The following is a 10,144-nucleotide window of genomic DNA, read 5'->3' on the forward strand; positions in this document are numbered from 1 at the left end:
AGTAGGAACTGCAGATGCTGGAAATCCGAGAGAACAAGGTGTAGAGCTGGATGAACACAACAGGCCAAGCAGCATCAGAGGAGCAGGAAGGCTGACGTTTCGGGCCTAGACCCTTCATCAGAAAAGCTGGGCTGATTGGCTGAGGGGTGACAAATGGAGTTTAATTTGGATAAACACGAGGTAATGCTCAGTGAGACCTTACCATGTAATCCTGCTGGCCTCAGTGACCCACCGCATCATGTAATCCTGCTGGCCTCAGTGACCCACCACATCATGTAATCCTGCTGGCAGAATGCTTTCTGCTCTGGGCTAGATACCCAGTAAAGACAGGAACAGGCTGCATCTCAGGGCTAGTTGGGTCTAGGCCCGAAACGTCAGCCTCTCTGCTCCTATGATGCTGCTTGGCCTGCTGTGTTCATCCAGCCCTGCACCTTGTTGTCTCTGCATCTCAGGGCTGTTAGCTCTCTTTACCCACACTTACTTTGCACCGACTTTGATACATTTAGCTACAAATGCCTCCTCTCCTCTTAGCCTCCTAACCACCCTGTTTAACTGCGACGCAACTTTCAAAGAACTAAGTACCTGAGACCCTGGGTCCGTTTGTTCGACAACGCTACCCAGGGCCCTACCTTTGATTGTATAAGTCCTGCCCTTGTTTGTTTTACCAAAATGCAACACCTTGCATTTATCCAAATTAAACTTCATTTGCCACTCCTCAGCCCATTGGCCCAATTGACCAAAAGTTTTTTTTTCAATCTTAGATAACCCTCAATGTCCACTAAACCACCAATGAGCGAACAGTCCTATGGTCTGGTAAGACGCTGGCATTTTTACCTTTCTTTTAATGAGAATAGGCTGTTATCTTGAAAAAGATTGTAGTTTATTGTGTGATAGCAATCAGGTAACAGTTGTACTCACTCATTAGACATTGTTACTAAGACTACATAGAGACTTGTGGGTAAAGGCCTAGACTCCTCAAGATCCTACTGTGCTCTGCTTTATCCTTTTGATTGAATCATAGAAGATCCTGAAGGGACTTGACCAGGTGGATGTGGAAAACATGCTGCCTTTTGTGGCAGAATCTAGAACTTGTTTCAAATTAAAGGGGCACCCATTTAAAACAGAGATGAGGCAATTTTTTTTCTCTCAGAGGGTCATGTGTCTTTGGCACTCTCTTCCTGAAAAGGTGGAGGAAGCAGAGTCGGAATAATTTTAAGGTTAAGAAAGAGGGTGAAGTGTTATCAGGGTAGGCAGGATTGTGAGGTTACAATCTAATCAGCCACTATCTTATTGAATGGTGAGGCACAGCTGAACCTGGGGTTGAATGGCCTATTCCTGCATCTTGTTCCCCCGTCCAAGCCTGTATAACATCATCAGATTGGCCCGAACTCAATGTAGATTCCACCAATGAGTCTTTGAGCACCACTACTGCAGGCAACAGCACAGTCTATCCTTCACCTGCCCGCTCAAGTCTTTAATGTGGGATCTGAATCTGCAGCGTTCTGGGTCAAAAAGGACACAGCTATGCACTAAATCACAATCTACATAGCAAGACAGAGATAAGGCAAAGCTCAATAAATATAGACAGTGGGCAAGGAACAGAAGCAAACATTGATGAAGTCAGATAAAGAGTGGTGGTAGGAGACTGGTTTGGAACATAAACATCAGTGTGGGCTAAATAGTCCATTTTCTGTAATTTCTACATAATTCCATGTGGAACCAATGCCTGAATACCTGAGGTAGATGAAGTGATAATTGTTTATCGTAAAAATTGCATTGAGAAATAGGAGCTAGGGAGTTACAACTGAGCTGTATTTATTCTCTAGCACAAGAAATAGATAGAAGCGGTTTGAGATTTTATCTCATAGGTTTTGAGATCATTTGAAGCCCCTGATTATATTACTGCCTTGTAACTATTGTTCAAGCACACAATATTTATGTTAGAGCATTTCTCCCCATTTACAATTCTCTGCTCCCAAAAGTATTAAGCTGTCAGTGTAAAGGAAATTTAGACTCTTTCAGGAAAAGCTGCAAAGGTAGCAAGCAAAAAGGAAAGAAAATTGAATGTATACTGAGTTCAGGTTTCATTATTTACTTACATCAATGTTCCCAAAACAGTGAAATGATACTAAACAAAAGCTTAGGGCACAGATGGGAGGTGACTTTATAGAGGTTTATATAATCAAGAGGGGCATGGATAGGATAAATAGTCAATGTCTTTTTCCCAGGGTGGGGGAGTGCAAAACCAGAGGAGGCATAGGTTTAAGGTGAAAGGGGGAAGATTTGAAAGGGACCTAAGGGGCCACATTTTCACGCAGAGGTTGGTGCTTGTTTGGAATGAGCTGCCAGAGGAGGTGGTGGAGGCTGGTACAATTACAACATTTGACAGGCATCTGGATGGATGCATGAATAGAAAGGGTTTAGAGAAATATGGGCCAAATGCTGGCAAATGGGACTAGATTTATCCAGGGTATCTGTTTGGCATGGACAAATTGGACCGAAGGCTCTGTTTCTATGCTGTATGACTGTTATGACTCTATCACTGCTCCTTGAAGCAGACCCCTCTGCAACTGCCTTTTTTAAAAAATTAAACACAGTCTTTGGGGTCATTTAGTGTATTCACCATGGAAAAACCTCGACCAATCATAGTCTGGCTTGCCAACCAAACAGAATCTCATTTCTCATTCAGTATAAGTTGGTGTTCCCTTTGAGATTTGGTTTTCTTGCATGTGTCCTGATAAGTACAAAATGGAAAGCTCTGTCTGCAGGTTTCTCTTTTTCATTAACTACTGCCATCAAGTGGTGGACTTTCTGATGATGAGATTTCTCAAGATCCAAAGATGTGCAGGTTAGGGTGGATTGGCTGGGCTAAATTGCCCATAGTGTCCAGGGATGTGCAGGCTGGGTGGGTTAGCCATGGGAAATGCAGGGTTACAGGGATAGGTTAGGAAGTGGTCTTCGGAGAGTCAGTGTGGGCTCGATGGGCTGAATGGCCTGCGTCCACACTGTAGGGACTCTAAGATTCTTTTCTTGAAAAGAGAGACTGTGACCTTACAGTTTAATGTTCCTTGCTTTTCAAATCGCTTTACTTTTATTCCTCTCGATGCTTTGGTTCCATCTCCTCCTCTCAGGCATCTCTCCTGTGTCCTACATAAACCCTTGACTGTAAATGATGAGGTAGCTCACTCAATGCTTCTGCCACAACATCTGTAACATGGAAACTAGTCACAGCTGCAAGAATTTGAGTTGTTTCTCTTGTTTCCCCAGGCTCAGCAGACGTGCCGACTCCCTGTTGTACAAAGAACAAAGAAAATTACAGCACAGGAACAGGCCCTTCGGCCCTCCAAGCCTGTGCTGATCCAGATCCTCTATCTAAACCTATCGCCTATTTTCCAAGGATCTGTATCCCTCTGTTCCCTGCCCATTCATGTATCTATCTAGATACATCTTAAATGATGCTATCGTGCCCGCCTCTACCACCTCCGTTGGCAACACATTCCAGGCACACACCACCCTCTGCGTAAAGAACTTTCCACACATATCTCCCTTAAACTTTTCCCCTCTCACCTTGAAATCGTGACCCCTAGTAATGGAGTCCCCCACTCCGGGAAAAAGCTTCTTGCTATAGACCCTGTCTACACCTCTCATGAGTCTGTAGACCTCAATCAGGTCCCCCCTCAACCTCCGTCTTTCTAATGTAAATAATCCTAATCTACTCAACCTCTCTTCATAGCTAGCGCCCTCCATACCAGGCAACATCCTGGTGAACCTCCTCTGCACCCTTTCCAAAGTATCCACATCCTTTTGGTAATGTGGCGACCAGAACTGTACGCAGTATTGCAAATGTGGTCAAACCAAAGTCCTATACAACAGTAACATGACCTGCCAACTCTTGTACTCAATACCCCGTCCGATGAACGAAAGCATGCCGTATGCCTTCTTGACCACTCTATTGACCTCCGTTGCCACCTTCAGGGTACAATGGACCTGAACACCCAGGTCTCTCTGTGCATCAATTTTCCCCAGGGCTTTTCCATTTACCGTATAGGTGCTGCCTGAGGCAAGGACCTATGTGAACATGTGGGAACCAGCAGGCACAGACACCACTGAGCTGCTGCCGGGACAGGGGATACTTTTGAAAGCCTGTACTCCTGGTCTCTGAGAAATCCTGGTGCGTGCTACTCCTGATAAACTGTATGCATTGTGGCCTGGTGAAGTCCCAATCTGTGCATTTCTGTGCAGGGTAGAACTACCCACTGACTACACAACTTCAACAAAACCCACCTCTTAGCCTCAACAGGCAACCCCACAACTGCAGGAAGTGTCATATTCAGTAACTTTTATCCCGCGTTCCTGTCACACTGTAGGAGAATGATAAAATGGAACAAAATTTAATCTGTTATCCATTAAATAGCCATATATCCGAGCAGTGAAAATGCTCTTGTTTTGAACACTCCGTTCCAACAGCTGTTCTTCCTTTACGTTCTCCCAGGTCAGAATCGAAAATATCCACTCCATAAACTCTTAACCTTGCTTTCCAAACAAACGCAGGGAAATCCTAGAAGGGGTTTAATAATCCCAGGGTATCCAATATAATTGGGATATGGAGTTGAGTCCACAATCAAATCAATAAATATCTTATTGAATGGCAAAACAGGCTGGAGGGGCCGAATGGCCTACTCCTGTTCCTAACTCTTGCTTGAAATACTGAGAAAAAGAGACACGTTCTCAACTCATCAGGACAGTTGCAAGAATAACGAAGGGAACAACAACTTATACCGATATGAAAACAGAGAGTGTTGGAGAATCTCAGCAGGTCTGGCAGCATCTGTGCAGAGAGAAACACAGTTAACGTTTCAAAGCTGGATATCACTGTTCTGCTGAGCTCAGTGAATGGAGTTTGTTGCTTTTCAAGGTGAAAGTTGCCCAGAGAGGTTCCTTTGAGTGCTAACTTTGATCCTAGAAGCAATATCTAGTACAGCAACATCCCCAGCTGATGTGCACAACCAGCGAATGCACCAAAGCATCACTTCAACCAATTAGATGGAAGAATCCTCACTGGGACACATGTAATCACGGAATCCATGCAGTGTGGAAACAGGCCCTTCGGCCCAACAAGTCCACACCAATCCTTGGAGCATCCCACCCAGACTCCTCCCCATATAACCCACCTAATGTACACATCTCTGAACAGTATGGGCAATTTCCCATGGCCAATCCACCTAACCTGCACATCTTTGGACTGTGGGAGGAAACCGGAGCACCCGGAGGAAACCCACGCAGACACGGGGTGAATGTGCAAACTCCACACAGATAGAAGCCTGAGGGTGGAATCGAACGCAGGTCCCTGGCGCTGTGAGGCAGCAGTGCTAACCACTGTGCCACCATGCCACCCCTATAAAACACAAATATTTAATTCAATGTAAATTATATCTAGAAATGGAAATAAAGAGGAGGAAGAGAGATAGGATTAAAAGAGAGAGATAAAAGAGATAGAAATTTTTAAAAATTAATTATTTTAAAATCTCAACAGTTAATATAACAACAGTTAATATCTGAAGAAATGAGACACCAGACTTGTAAAAATTCATTCTCAGTCCAAGTAAGATGGTTTGGTGTTATGAAGGGTACATCAGTCTGTTGGAAAATTGCATGCATAATTTGAATTTTCCTGGGTATGTTCACACAAATACACCAACTTCACGTTAATTTCGCCGATGCCGCATTGCTCAGTGAGGTACTGTCTGTCTTAGGGAAGGCTGTGAATACATCTCAGACAATAACCTCTGGCTTTTCATGTTTAATTGAACATTGAGTTACAGAGGTCTACAGCACAGGAAAGGGCCCTTTGGCTCATCGTATCCATGCTGGACAAAAACAACCACCTAACTAATCTAATCCCATTCTCCAGCACTTGGCCCATAGCCCTGTATCCCATAGCGTTGCAATTGTACATCTAAAGATTTCTTCAATATTATGAGAGTTTCTGCCTCTATCACCCTTACAAGTAGCGAGTCCCAGATTGTCACCACCCCGAACACGTAGAAATGTTAAATGTTGCCTGGCTAGCTCCATGGAAATGTTGTTCACCTCATCATTATTCTTCCTGCAACATCTGGACAGTATTTCTTTGCAAAGGGGCGGAAGGGAGTGGGAAATGGTGTTTCGGAAATCATCTGTTTTTGCATCGGGGGAGGGGACTGACAATGAAAATAACGTTCGGGAAATTGGATGTTTCCTTACAACAGTTTCTCTCAACAAATACTCAGTTATATTACAGTTGTCAAATATCCCCATCAGCAATATGTTACGGGGTTACTATTCACCAGGAACTGAGCTGGACCAATTACTCAGTGACAACAAAAGCTCTTCAGAGGCTAGCAGTCCTGCAGTAACTCACCTCCTGACTCCTCAAAGCCTGTCCACCATCTACAAGGCACAAGTCAGGAGTGTGATGGAATACTCCCCACTTGCCTGGATGGGTGCAGCCCCAATAACACTCAAGAAGCTTGACACCATCCAGGACAAAGCATCCCGCTTGATTGGCACTACATCCACAAACATCCACTCCCTCCACCACCGACACTCAGTAACAGCAGTGTGTACCATCTACAAGATGCGCTGCAGAAATTCACCAAAGATCCTCAGACAGCACCTTCCAAACCCACGACCACTTCCATCTAGAAGGACAAGGGCAGCAGATGCTTGGGAACACCACCCACTGCAAGTTCTCCTCCAAGCCACTCACCATTCCGACTTGGAAATGTATCGCCGTTCTATTAGTGCCGCTGGGTCAAAATCCTGGGAACCCCTCCAAGTGCAGCACATTCAGTTTGGGGATTGCAGGAGTGGTCACTTATAACCACTGTCTCAAGGGTTCTTAGGGATGCTGACCAGGATCACATGCTATGATGGAACAAAAACAGAAATTGCTGGAAAAACTCAGCAGGTTTGGCAGCATCTGTGGAGAGAAATTGGAGTTAACGTTTTGGGTCTGATTTACAGCATCCGCAGTTTTTTCTTTCGGTTTTTACTGTGAGTGAAGTTTTTTGTTTAGAAAGAGGGATCTTTCAAACCGGTCTGAAAATTAGATGCTAATCCAACTAGCCATGAGTATGTTTCTCTCACTCAAGTTCTATCCAAGCCTGTTGGTTCAAAGTTGCAGAGTTTAAGTTATTGCTTTCTGAGTGGACAAGGTCACAAGGTCACACGACACCAGGTTATGGTCCAACAGGTTGATTTAAAATGACAAGCTTTCGGAGCGCTGCTCAGGTTCACCTGACAAAGGAGCAGTGCTCTGAAAGCTCGTGATTTTAAATAACCTGGACTATAACCTGGTGCCATGCAACTTATGACCCTGCCCACTCCAGTCTAACACCGGCACGTCCACATCATGGCTTCCTGAGTGAACATAGCTTTATTGCTGTAGTTAGCGCATCGCACTTATTAATATGCCATCCATCTATTTTGTGTTTGTGTCAACAGAATTCAAAATTTGTTTGCTTTACGTTGACATTGTAGTATTCCTGTGGTGAAGGCTTATTAGAACATTGATGAGCCTTGCAGTATTGTTTTGATTATGATACCTGTCCTGGGGAGCTCCAGACCGCATACAGAATTATTGATAACACTAACATGTAGCATCGCTGAGGTAATGTAAGCGAGTGGTCATTGAGTGATTCTCAGAGACCTGGCTGGCAATTTGACATTATTTTTGTCTTACGGCTCTATCCTCTTTATAAAATTGTACGTGCTTGAGGTTTCTTATCATCTGTGTTCGGGCAATTGATTATTTTAATGCTGCAGATAGCGAGCAGGGAAAAATATTTCCTAATTTTGTTTTTGTTGTTGCGAACACTGCAACTTTATGGTTCACTCATTTTGTGTTCAGGTACAGTGCCTGCTAAAATATTTGCCTTTTTTCATGCTGGTGGAGGGACTGGACTCCAGGTTCAGCAATATTCCATCTCATTTCCATCTTACAGAGACACTTGAAATACTCAGAGTTGGAATTGATGAGGTGAGGGAGTTGTACATGGCCTTGGGCTCTGTTTTTTCAGATTTCACATTAACTTGACAGGTGTAGGACTAAACCCAGAAAATGTAATTTCAGAAACCGACCGTACAGATGCAGAGGCATTAAGCTGCATTTCACACAGACAGGATTGTGCTGGTCGGGAAGTGCTGGAAGGCTGGTATGTGAGAAACAGGAATCGCTGGAGAAACTCAGCAGGTCTGGCAGCACGTACAGAAAGATGAACAGTAACGTGTCACGTCTCATAGGGAAGATCGAGCCCCACTATTCCCTGAGCCATCACAACAGTTAAAGATTTTATCAAAGTACACTATGTCCCGAATTCACCTGCTTTTGGTAGCTAAATGTGCAGGCCAGATTTGTGCCTATGACAAAAATTATTAAATCAGAAGTCACACGACACCAGGTTATAGTCCAACAGGTTTATTTAAAATCACAGGCTTCCAGATGAAGGAGCAGTGCTTTGAAAGCTTGTGATTTTAAATAAACCTGTTGGACTATAACCTGGTGTCGCTTGACTCTAATTCTGTCTACCCCAGAATGACACCAGTATCCCTACATCAACAATTACTAATTATTACTAATTATTACTAGTGAATAGATTCTCACTACAAGCAAACAACAATGAACTGTTGACACATGACTCTACTAGTCAAAACTCTAACTCATCCCCTTTTAAACCTCTCCCCCTCACACAGACACAGACAGATAAAAGCTATGGGTGTTATGGAAGAGAAAACTGACTGAGATGGCAGTTGAATGGCCCCCAATGGGCTTTCTAAGACAACACAGTGGCTCATTGAGATTTGCTGTTCTTCAATCTCTCTTCTCCAGCTACTTTCCACTTCCTTGCTGGAGGCACAGGATGACTGGCCTGCAAGTTATAAAGTCTCTGACTTATTGGTTAAAAGCAACAGCCTGCAGCAACTGGTGGAAGAAGGTAACTGGCTTTCTTCAGGCTTCAGGTGTATTCTACAGCTGTTGAGGTTGGTTGGCTCGCCAAGCTGATTTGTTGTTCTGCAGAAGTTTCGTTACCGTGCTTGGTAACATCCTCAGTTCAATGTTACCAAGCACGGTAATGAAACGTCTGCAGAACAACAAACCAGCTCGGCGAGCCAACCAACATCAACACCCACAACCCAAGCTACAAATCTACTCCAAAACCTTAGAGTTTTCTACAGCAGACAGACACGCAATCTCCCCTTCCCAAGGTCCAAAAGCTTCTGATCATATTGTTCACACCCACAAGCTGTTCAGCTACTCAGGATCCAATCATATAACTGATGGTATTTGTCATCCACAGCTGACCACAGCTCCACAAATCAATTAGCTACTTGTTCCTTGCCAAATCTCCTTTTGTACGTACCCTCTGGTACCAGCCCATCTACAACAAGCCTCCCCCACTGCCTGGATAAAGCAGCAACTGATCAATGAATTCAGGAAGAAAGAAGGAGGACACGCTGCTATCGATGGAGCTGAGGTGGAGAGGGTTGAGATCATCAAGTTCCTAGGAGTGACGATAACCGACAATGTGTCCTGGACCTTCCACGTTGATGACATGGTCAAGGCAGCACAACAACACCTCTTCTTCCTCAGAAAGCTCAGGAAATTTGGCATGTCCATAAGGTCCCTCACCAACTCCTACAGATGCACCATTGAAAGCACTGTCTGGGTGCATAATGGCCTGGTATGGCAAATGCTCTGCCCAGGACTGTAAGAAACTACAGAAGGTTGTGTACACAGCCCAGACTATCATGGAAGCCAACCTGCCATCCACTTTTACACTTCTTTTTGCTGCACAAAGGCTGCTAACATCATCAAAGACCTCTCTCACCCCTCCCTTCCAACCTCTACCATCAGGCAGAAGATACAGAAGCTTGAACACACACACCAACAGGATCAGGAACAGCTTCTTCCCGCTGTTATTAGACTGCTGAACAGACCTCTCTAATATCAAATCTAATGTTGATCTTGCTGACGTGCCCCTCGTGCTGTAACATTGTATGCTTCAGAGATAACAAGGTGTAGAGCTGGATGAACACAGCAGGCCAAGCAGCATCAGAGGAGCAGGAAGGCTGACGTTTCGGGCCTAGACCCTTCTTCAGAAAT

This window comes from Rhincodon typus, chromosome 21, assembly GCF_021869965.1.
Source record: "Rhincodon typus isolate 14 chromosome 21, sRhiTyp1.1, whole genome shotgun sequence".
Classification (NCBI taxonomy): Eukaryota; Metazoa; Chordata; class Chondrichthyes; order Orectolobiformes; family Rhincodontidae; genus Rhincodon; species Rhincodon typus.